The sequence below is a fragment of the Neomonachus schauinslandi genome, chromosome 1 (genome assembly GCF_002201575.2).
Source record: "Neomonachus schauinslandi chromosome 1, ASM220157v2, whole genome shotgun sequence".
NCBI lineage: Eukaryota > Metazoa > Chordata > Mammalia > Carnivora > Phocidae > Neomonachus > Neomonachus schauinslandi.
In genome coordinates this window covers 98,451,291-98,462,598 of record NC_058403.1, presented here as the reverse complement: position 1 = coordinate 98,462,598, position 11,308 = coordinate 98,451,291, and the positions used below count along the sequence as shown (strand labels likewise).

The following is an 11,308-nucleotide window of genomic DNA, read 5'->3' as shown; positions in this document are numbered from 1 at the left end:
TGGTGATGGGTATTAAAGAGGGCACGTATTGAATGGAGCACTGGGTGTTATATGCAAACAATGAATCATGGAACAACACTACATCAAAAACTAATGATGTAATGTATGGTGATTAACATAACATAATAAAAGAAAAAAAGAAGGGGCTTAGAAATCCAGTTCTGTGTGTTTCTGACTGAAATAAATGTTAGCTATGGTAGAAAAAAAAAAGAAACATTAATTTTTATTTTAGAAGCATAATTTCAGGAAAATGTATATATGTTCAATAGGCCTGATGAGTAGGGAGACAGTTTAGTTTTTGAGATTGCTTTACTAATGTGAAGATGATGATTTATTGAATTTAGGAGGTGGCAGTAGGGATAAAAAAGAGGAGACAGCTGTTTAAGCTCGCACAGAATTAGTTTAGGAATTGGCTGTAGAGAGACAGGGAAGAAAAGATACAGAGAAACGTTTTTGGGTTCCTGGCTTGATCACTAGGCTATATTCTGGTTATTGCTTACTCAGTAGCTTTCTTTGTGACCTTTTTGAAGAGATTTTCTGGGTTAAGAGAAGATTTTGGGGGATGGGAGGGGAGCACATCAAGATTGGAGTCCTAAGATTTCATTTTTGGTTTTGGGATTTTTTGTTGTTGTTGTTATTTAAAGATTTTATTTATTTATTTATTTATTTATTTATTTATTTATTTATTATTTTAGAGAGAAGGTGCAAGTAGGGGGAGAGGCAGAGGGAGAGGCAGAGGGAGAGAGAGAGAGTCTTAAGCAGACTCTGCGCTGAGCTCAGAGCCCCACACAGGGGTCAGTCTCATGACCCTGAGATCATGACCTAAGCCAAAACCAAGAGTTGGACACTAAACCAACTAAGCCACCCAGGAGCCCCAAGATTTCATTTTTAATTAGAGTTCCCTAACACTCTTAAGGAGAATGATTCATGTTCATCATTAAAAAATCACACAAAATAAAAATAACTCAAATATCCATAACCCAGATATAACTAGTCCTAACATTTTGGTTATATATTTAAGTCTTACATAAATGGTTTATATATGTCTATTTATATATTATAAAATCTATTTTATATGTATATTACAAATTACACATGTGAACTTTACGTATATATACATTATATATAAATTATTCATTTTTCTTCTCTACCCTAGTTTTCTCATCATTCCTATTTCTGTGATTTTTATGCCTCAACTATTTAAAATGTGTAACCTTCCTATGGCACTTTTTCATGTTTATAGTATTTGGCAGAAACTAACTTTATTAATTTTACCTGTAAATATACTTTATTAATTTTAAGGTGATCTCAAGGTTTCTTCATGTGTTTTTTTATTAAAATATTCTTTCTAATATATAAAAAAAAACACATATAGAAGATAAGTCATTTAAATCTTAGTTACTTTTGTCTTAACTACAGTAAAAGTATCAAAATATGTGTATATAATATTACATATATATGGTATATGTGCTTATATTTGTGTATATATGTTTCATTTTATATATCACTGTTGGAGAGTATGTGACTAAAATACTTAAAACTAGGGGCGCCTGGGTGGCTCAGTTGTTAAGCGTCTGCCTTCAACTCAGGTCATGATCTCAGGGTCTGGGATCGAGCCCCGCATTGGGCTCCCTGCTTGGTGGGAAGCCTGTTTCTCCCTCTTCCACTCCCCCTGCTTGTGTTCCCTCTCTCGCTGTGTGTCTCTCTCTGTCAAATAAATAAATAAAATCTTTAAAAAAAATAAAATACTTAAAACTATGCTGTATAGGGCACCTGGGTGGCTCAGTTGGTTAAGCGACTGCCTTCGGCTCAGGTCATGATCCTGGAGTCCCAGGATCAAGTCCCGCATCGGGCTCCCTGCTCGGCAGGGAGTCTGCTTCTCCCTCTGACCCTCTTCCCTCTCGTGCTCTCTGTCTCTCATTCTCTCTCTCAAATAAATAAATAAAATCTTTAAAAAAAAACAAAACTATGCTGTATATTTACTATGCAAATATTAACAAAACAAAAATAATTTTTTCTTTTCATGTTTTTTTAAACATCTAATTTATTTGTTGCATGTACATCAGGAACAAGTTGTATACAAGTTTTAGAAAGGTTAAAATAAAGGAAAAATAAGAGTACCTAAAAATTTACAAGAAAATATCAATTAGTTTAAAACTTTTATCAGCTAGTGGTACTTGGGTGGTATAGTTGTTTAAGTGACCAACTCCTGGTTTCAGCTCAAGTCATGATCTCAGGGTCCTGACATGGAGCCTTGCATTTGGGCTCTGCCCTTAGCGCAGTCCGCTTGGGTTTCTTTCTCCATCTCCCTCTGCCCCTCCCCTCCCTAAAATAAATAAATAAATCTTAAAAAAAAATTTATCAGCTATATATTTGTAAATTTAAGGTTGACTTTTAGTTACACAAAGGAATCTTAAATTATAAGTAATGTGGATATTAACAAACTGATGTTTTTTGTGAATGACCTTCAGTATTATATGTGCATACATGTTTGTATAAAACATATACATTTATAGTATATATATATAAACATAGATATATGTATATTTTTCCTAATAATGACTAAAATATGGGCTAGAAATTTTATCTCCTAGATGGTTATTTTGAGCATTTAAGGATTGAATAACTGAAAACTGCTGGAGTTGTCTCTGTGACTATCCTTTTTCCTAATCATTGGTCTATGTATGTATTTTTAAATGATGTGAATTTTACAGAGTGAAATACAGAAATACTAAGTACACAATTTGAGAAGATTTGACAGAGATGTACATTCTTAACTTCAGTCAAAACAGATCATTTCCATCTTCCCAGTAAATTACCTTTATCCCTTCCAGTCAATACCCATTCCCAATAAACAACCAATATTTTGATTCCTATCAGCATAGATTAGTCTTGCCTTTTCTTACATTTCATTGAGTGAAATATTTGGTGTCTGGCTTCCTTTACTGAACATAATGTTTTAGGGATTCATCCAGGTTGTTTGTGAAATTAGTGGTCCTCTATTATTGCTAAGGGGTATGTTATTTTAAAATTACAACACAGTTTGTTTACCCAATCTCCTACTAATGGATATTTCAGTGTTTCTAGTTTGGGGCTACTATGACTAGAGTTGTTATAAACAGTCTTACATAAGTATTTCATGAATGTGTGTTCCCATTACCTTGAGTAAATAACTAGGAGTTGAATTGCTGGACCATTGGTAGTTAACTTACTAAGACACTGCTAACCTCTTTCCCAAACAGGATGTGCCAGATTACACAACCACCCAAAATGCATTACAGTTTTCCACATACTCACTAATATTTAACATTGACCATCTTTTTAATCATACTCATTCTAGAGAAAGTTAAGTGATATCTCACTATTTTAATTTGCATTTTCCCTTGGGACGCCTGGGTGGCTCAGTGGGTTAAGCATCTGCCTTCGGCTCAGGTCATGATCCCAGGGTCCTGGGATTGAGCCCCACATCCAGCTCCTTGCTCAGCAGGGAGCCTGTTCTCCCTCTGCTTGCCACTCCCCCTATTTGTGCTCTCTCTCTTTTTCTTGCTCTCTGACAAATAAATAAATAACATCTTTAAAAATAATAATAATAATTTGCCTTTTCCCTTTGGTCATTGATATACATTTTTTGTGAAGTCCCTATATAAAATATAGATATGATGTAACTTAGATTTTTATTTCTTTTTGTGTCATTTGAGTTGAATATATTGGCATAAAGTTGCTTAAATATTCCATAATTTTGTCTTTTAATATATCTGGGATCTGCAGTGATATCTATTCATTCATTCTTGTGATTGATTGTGAAAAGATTTTTTCTTTCTGTCTTGATCAGTCTGTTTAAAAATTTTGAGCTAACTTTTGCTAAATCACTAACTTTTTAGCTATTTTGTTAATGTTTTCAAAGAACTGACTTAGGTTAGGTTTTTTTATATCACTGAATTCAACTTTTTCTTATTTCTCCTATTTACTTTTTTGTTTCTAATCTGCCCTAATTTTTGTTTTTTTTTTCTATTATGAAGGAAGCGAATCCCTTTATTTTCAACTTCTATTCTTTCATACCATAAGCATTAGAAAGCTCTAAATTTCTCTCACATTGCTGTGTTATTGGACTCCAAAGATTTGCATTCATATTTTTATTATAATTTAGTTTGAAATATTTTCTAATTTCCCTTGTGATTTCCTGAGTAATGGGTTGATTGTGTGTTATTTAATTTCCAAATAGTTTAAGAATTTCCATCCTCTCTTTCTCTATTGATTCTCTACTGATTGCTAATATAATTTAATTTTAGTCAGAGAATTGCAGAATATTCAGCAAGATCAATAATTTCAAAGTTATTGGCGACTTAATTTATAGTCCAGTGTATAGCCTAACTTGGTGAACATTTTATGTATACCGATAAGAAATTACTGGTGCATCTTCCTGTTTCTGCCAAACTTCATTTTATTCTATTAGTGCAGGCTGGCCTACTTGGTTTATATATTAGTGTTAGCTTGTGGCAATTGCTCTATGGTGTGATATTTACTCCAAAGGTTTGTTCTTTATTCGGTCTTGCCAAGAGACTCACTGAAGTTTCTGTAATCTTGCTGGGTCATAAATTCAGTGTTCACCACACTGCATAATCTTTGGTATCCCCATTCATCTTTCAACTCTGTCACAGGCGATCTTTATAATACCTCTTATAGTTGAACTCTGAGTATGAGTTTCCCAAACCTTGGTCAAGTACCTGTGGTGAATCCCCACACAGACTCCACTTCTCCATATAATTCTTTCTTTTCAAACCCTATTTTGCAAATTTCTGGTATATTAGCAACCTGTGACTCCAATATCTATTTTCGTTGCTTAGTGAGACTACAGCCTTGTTAGGCTTCATTTCATGAACATTGGCAGAAAAGTGTCCCAAGGCAGAAACCTAAGAGGATCATGGCACTCTCCACATGAGTTTTCCTTCGTTCAAGGAGCATAGTCATGAACTGCCTGTTGGTCAAGGCCTGAAGCTGTTGCCTAATATATTGTGTCTAATTTTATAAATAATTGTAGGGCTTTTATCATCTTTAAAATGCATCACTTTCTCTCATACATTATAAACCTTAAGTATGTGACCGTGACATAATTTCTTCAGTAAGCCTAGGACTTCCACGAGTTTTCCTGAAGCTTATAACTAGAGTGGTCAAGTATAAAAGCTTTTTCTACAACTGTGCATTCCTTTGATGTTTGGGTTATTGTAAACAGACTCACTAGATAATTTATCTTTAGCATAGTCCATTTTTATTCCTCAAAGTGTTAGCTGTGCTTTCTTTTTGATGAACATTCTTTTCTGACTCCATCTTGAACAACTTCTTCATCAGAATCTCCTTTTCTTATAGTTTGTACTCTAGAGTATAAGAAAAGTCATTAGAGGGGCGCCTGGGTGGCTCAGTTGGTTGAGCGACTGCCTTCGGCTCAGGTCATGATCCTGGAGTCCCAGGATCGAGTCCCGCATCGGGCTCCCTGCTCAGCGGGGAGTCCGCTTCTCCCTCTGACCCTCCCCCCTCTTGTGCTCTCTTTCATTCTCTCTCTCAAATAAATAAATAAAATCTTTAAAAAAAAAAAAAAAGAAAAGTCATTAGAGCCCCTGGTTGGGACACCAACTTTCAGACCTACACTTTCAGCTTATCTTTAAGAAGTTGTTTTATCTTGTTTACTGCTGCAGGTGTAAGGGTGAGGACAGCCCAAGTGGGCTACAGCTTCTTGCTCACGGCCCAGAAAGTGGCCTAGACTAATGAAGTGGACATTCTCACTGCCCTGGTGCCTTGGGCTGGAGCTCAGGCACCTCAGCCTCTCTCCAGGAACATGGTGGCCACCTATTAATAATTGTTTCTGTTGGAAGAGTAAGTCTGGTATCAGTTACTCTTTCATAGCCGGAAGTAAAAATCCAGCCACACCTTTGGAGTATAGTTGAAACCACTGAATGAATATTTTCTGTCTTATCATAGGTCTGAACTTATATAACAATAAAGCTATTTGTGACCTGTTAGTAGGGCAGGAAGTAGATATGATTATAGACACGTAGTCCTTATGAGTGCTATTTCTTTCATCTGTAGAGATTATAAAACCAATGTTTTAAAGTTGTTATCAGTTTGAAATAATATATGCAAGTATCTGTCACATTGGAAGCATATAGAGTTTAACATTTTACCCCTCTATAAAAAAAGAATATGTCTATAAATTATTAGAAATATGTGTATAAATTATTACAAATATTGAATATATCTGTTACCTAGATGTTCTTATTTTTCTTCAGGTTTACTTATTTTTTTAGTGCCATGTAAGATAATTACTCCCTTAAGAAGTTAAAAGTGGTAAAAGTGCTCAATTTCCTCAAAGCAGTGAGCATGTACCTCTGAGATTATTCTCAAACCAGGACTATGTATAAACAAATACTTTCTCATTTTTCATCTTTTCATTAATCTCTCTCCCTAATTCAATATTATACATTCATTTGCCCTTGAAAAGCAAGTCATTCCTCAACATTTTTTTTCTTGTTTCACATCCATTTCAGATTCCACGTTGTTCCACTCCGTCATCAGTGCTATTCTGCAAATTGCTCTCTCAGCCAAACACTAGGAAAATGTGTATAATTCTTTAGTGTATTTTTACAATAAAAAGCATAATCTATATCCATATTTTTCAAAACTTTAAGTTTCAATATCTTTGTTTTTGTTGACTTTATTTTCTTTATGCTCCCTCCCTGTAATCCTTTCAAATAAAACCTTTTACTTTTTTCATTTGGTAATCCTATAAGCATATTATCTCTAGAGACCTTTAGTGTCCTTTGGAATGACTTTGGACACTTCCTCACTCTCATTTACAAAGATGGCACTGATGAGAGGGGCAAAGCAAGGGTTTGCTTATCTTTGCATTTTATTAAGGTATACTACAGATAGCACTGCATGTTTGCCTGGCAGTTCAGTTGTCAGAGTAAGACAGGGCCAAATGGCACTTTATAGAAGCAGCTACAACATCTTATCATTGGGTACGATTCCAAAACCCTTCAGGGAGAATTTTTACCACCTTAATAAAAGGCAAGTTCCAAAGAAAACCCAGGAAGAATGATTGGCTAGTTTTCTATTTAAATAAAAAGCTACATGACATTGTTGTCTTTTTTTTTTTTTTTTGCCTCCTGGTCATCACTGTGTTCATTGTTGGGCTAACTCATAAGGAACATAGGGGTTCTTCACCTTCTTTACCCACAATTGTTGAGCATCCTACATGAACCATGATCATTCTTTAACCTGTTTGTCAGAAGTGACCTAGCAGAGAGCCTCCTAAAGCATTTTAATTTTGAAATTTTTTTTTCCCCTCAAGAGACCTAGCCTGAGTGCGCAAGATTTTAATATCAAAGAGTAGTTACAACTTTCTGTTTTCCCTTAAATTTTTTAGTAAATAAATTTATTGAAAAGATATTAAGTGAATTAAACCTTTTTTCACTACAGCAAATAGAAAACAAGAACCATCTGCCAGTAAGAAGTGGTTTTAAAATACAATGGAACCATCACAATACTGTTAACTTCTCACCAAATATATGCTTGCAGGAGGTTCTGAGACTAGGGCCTACCTCTCTTTTATAATAAGAGAGATTAGCAAGAGTCAGGGTTGTTAAATATATCTTTGTGCCAAAGCGGGACATTCCTCATAATGCAATCAGGATTGAAACTAAGCTGGAAAGAGAATCATTTTCTCATTAATGTGATCCAATGTAATTTAAAGCTTCTCTTTAATACATAAAAGCATCTCTAAACCAATAGTGGCACTTGCCCCACATGTTTGGACAGGCTACCCTGGGGAAAATCCTCTTCATTCTAGAATATGGATTTCATAGTTACCTGAATCTCCCCTGCATCTTTACTAATCACTGATTACAAAGTGTAATTCACCTAAATATAGAGAACCCAATGAAAAATAGTGTCCTTTGGAATATTTACTAATTAAGGAAAACTATCAGTCGTATTTTTTTCTGGTTGTGGTTTTAGGCATGGTGAACAAATATATTTAGTTTTAAGAGTCCTAAAAAAGTGATCAGGATTAATCAGCATGACAGGTCATTACAAACCGCAACATTGTCTAGAAATTCAGCAGACCTGAGGAACAGAGCAAGTGTTTTAAAGATTCAAGTTTTTAAGCAGAAACTGGTCCTCGGTCATATATTTTATAATCATTTTCTTTAACTGAGGACTTTAATGAATCTGTAGTTTCCTGATTGCAATCATGATTGCCCCAAAGAAGATCTATATTTTTCTGTAAAAGTCACAGGCACACTCATACACATTCACAGAGATATATGCATGCACACAAATAGTGCCCTGAGCAGAGTCCAAATTGCATCAGAAGGCAAACAGAAGACTGAAAAAAGAAAATAGACACTAAGTGTCAAGATATTTCACAACATAAGCACTTCAAAACTTAAAAAAAAAAAAAAGCTTTTGGAGTCAGGGTTGCAATAGAGTGCACAGAAAAACTTGCATTGCAGTACTGTTTATTACATCACACCTTTCCCTCCTAGGGCCAAAGCAATAGACTGAGCCTCCAGCATACTCACAGAAATATCTCAATTTCTGAAAACAGGCTCAGACTCTGCTCTAGACCTGTTTATAGGCAGAAGGAGCTCACAGTCTGATTTGAAGAGTATTTGGGGAAAAAAGAAAAATAAAAACCCTTCCCCACAATAATTATTAATCATTTCCCATGCATCAATATATGGATTTTTGTAAGTGCTGTCAGTCTGGTAGGCCATTCTTTACCCCTATTTACCCTAGTAAACTCCTATTACTCTTCAAAGCCAGTCCAAATAATCTCCTTTGTGTCAATTCTTAGGCTCAAACTTCTTTTGCCTGTGCTTCCACAACCCTCTAAGATTTATTGTTTCCCTATATAGTTTTTACTTGAATGCCTCCCTCACTAGTGTAGAGGTAGTATTTTGAATCAGCTCCTGATAGGCTCAGATACGAGCTTGACTTTTTAATTAGTTTTGGGACTTTGGGAATGGCTTTTTTCTAATTTCTTTAAAATTTTATTTTATCTTTATAAATTTTAATTGCCTGTTTCCTTAATTAAAATGAAAATAATGTCATTTTAATTTTTTTTGAAGGTTAAATAACGTATGCAAAATGTTGAGCACATATCTGAGACTCTGTAAATGGTGATAATTAGTGTTATTTTTTTTTAACTTTGAGTTTAGGAAAAGGGTCACTTCTTATTCTTAAGAGCTATAAAATTAGTGTATATAATGTACTTATGTGTTATGTTATCTATCTATATACCTACCATTTAATTTTATTAATTGAAAAGATATAAATATTTGCAAGGCAGGAGGAAAGTTTGAGACCACCAAAGTGGAAAGTTTGAGATCACCACTCCCCAGATTCTTTATTCCTGCTTTGAACATGCTCTGGCTCAGGTAATGTGTGAGGTTTCTAAGTGAGGTATATATCACCTCACTTACACAGGAAGAACCATTTAACTCATGAAACATCTCAGTTTTATAATTGGATAGTTACACTGTTTATATGATATTTTTCTTTTTTTTGAAGATTTTATTTATTTATTTTGACAGAGAGAGAGAGAGAGAGAGAGACAGCGAGAGAGGGAACACAAACAGGGGGAGTGGGAGAGGGAGAAGCAGGCTTCCCGCAGAGCAGAGAGCCCAGACGTGGGACTCGATCCTAGGACCCTGGGGTCATGACCTGAGCCGAAGACAGACGCTTAAGGACTGAGCCACCCAGGCGCCCCTATATGATATTTTTCATATACACACTGCTCAAAGCGTTTCATAGATAAGGACCATTTAGTTTGTTAAGCAGGAGGTCTGCATTGGTATGACAGGCTTGTAAGAAGAGTGATTGGATTAGAGAGCCTATTGACCATTAACTTATTGCACATATTTGATAAATTATGTAAAATTACTATTTCTCCACTGTATCTCTTTTTAAATTACATGCATGTATCCATTTGTATGCATTCCATTTCTGATCTGGTTAAGTAGCTTATAACATAACTACAATTATGCATCTTTCTTTTTTTTTTTTTAAAGATTTTATTTATTTATTCAGGAGAGACAGAGAGAGAGAGAGAAACAGAGGGAGAAGCAGGTTCCCAAGGAGCAGGGAGCCTGATGCGGGACTCGATCCCAGGACCCTGGGACCATGACCTGAGCCGAAGGCAGACGCTTAACCATCTGAGCCACCCAGGCGCCCTATGCACCTTTAATTCTTATAGTCAGTTTCTGGAATTGTCTATATTAGCTTCAAATCTGGCTCCTTTCCCTCAAAGTTCTTCCTTTTTCACATTTGACCACACTGACCAAGAATATCTGGGGCTTATTCAGTCCAAAAGATATCAGACCTGCTTCCAAATACTGACATACAGAGACACATGCCAAGTGTAATTCATTCACAGTATTAAACCTTGGCCTCTGCCACTCGGTGCCGTGATGATGCTATCCACAGCCTCATGGAAGATTTCCACTGTTGAGCTGATGGCTGTCCCTCTCATGTCCTAGCTCAGCCTCCATGCTACACCTACCCTGCACACTGCCAATGTCAGTCCTTCCCATACTTCTACTCGGGCACAACTGTGTCACCATAAAAATGCCAGCATTATTAAGAACACAGAGATAAAAACATTCAACATTCGTATACCTCCAAAATAAGTATAACTGGTACCCAAATCCTCTCCTTTTCTCTACCTGGCTTTAGTTCTCATAAACTAATATTTGCTCACTTGCACGACCAAGAGGAGCCACTCAAGTGACTATAAACCTAGTAGCTGTGCTGAGCCAAGGTGACATTTTATCCTTACCTTTCAGAGAGGATATGGGAATGTTGCCCATATATAAATAAATACATTTATAGATAAAATAAGCCCATATAATACTTCATTTCATTGAACATAATGCCTGGTATGTATTAAATGTTGCTTAAATTGTAGAAATGTACTGGTTTATTCAGTATCATTTATTTTATACTTTTTATTGAGAATGTGTTCAATCAATTTTAGGTATATCCTTAATTCAAATTTTAAAACATGTATTATTTGGCAGAACTGTGCTAAGTACTTTACATATATTTTCTCATTTTCTCATTTTATCAATTATATGTAGTGAACATTATTATTTCTGTTTAACAGGAGACTGAGTTATAAAGGTTTAGCTGAATTGCTCATAGTGCCTAAAGGAGCCAGGATTTGAATCCATTTCTTTTGAATCTAAAAGCAAAACGTTTAGCCAGCATGACAATACTAACTCTCTGCTCATTAGAATGCAAATATCCCTGT

The 11,308-nt window shown here is 35.3% G+C and overlaps 1 pseudogene; it reads right to left on the bottom strand.

Moving 5' to 3' along the window:
- Positions 1-5,168: 5,168 nt before the first annotated feature.
- Positions 5,169-5,772, bottom strand: LOC110591706 (annotated as a pseudogene).
- Between the last annotated feature and the right edge of the window lie 5,536 nt (positions 5,773-11,308).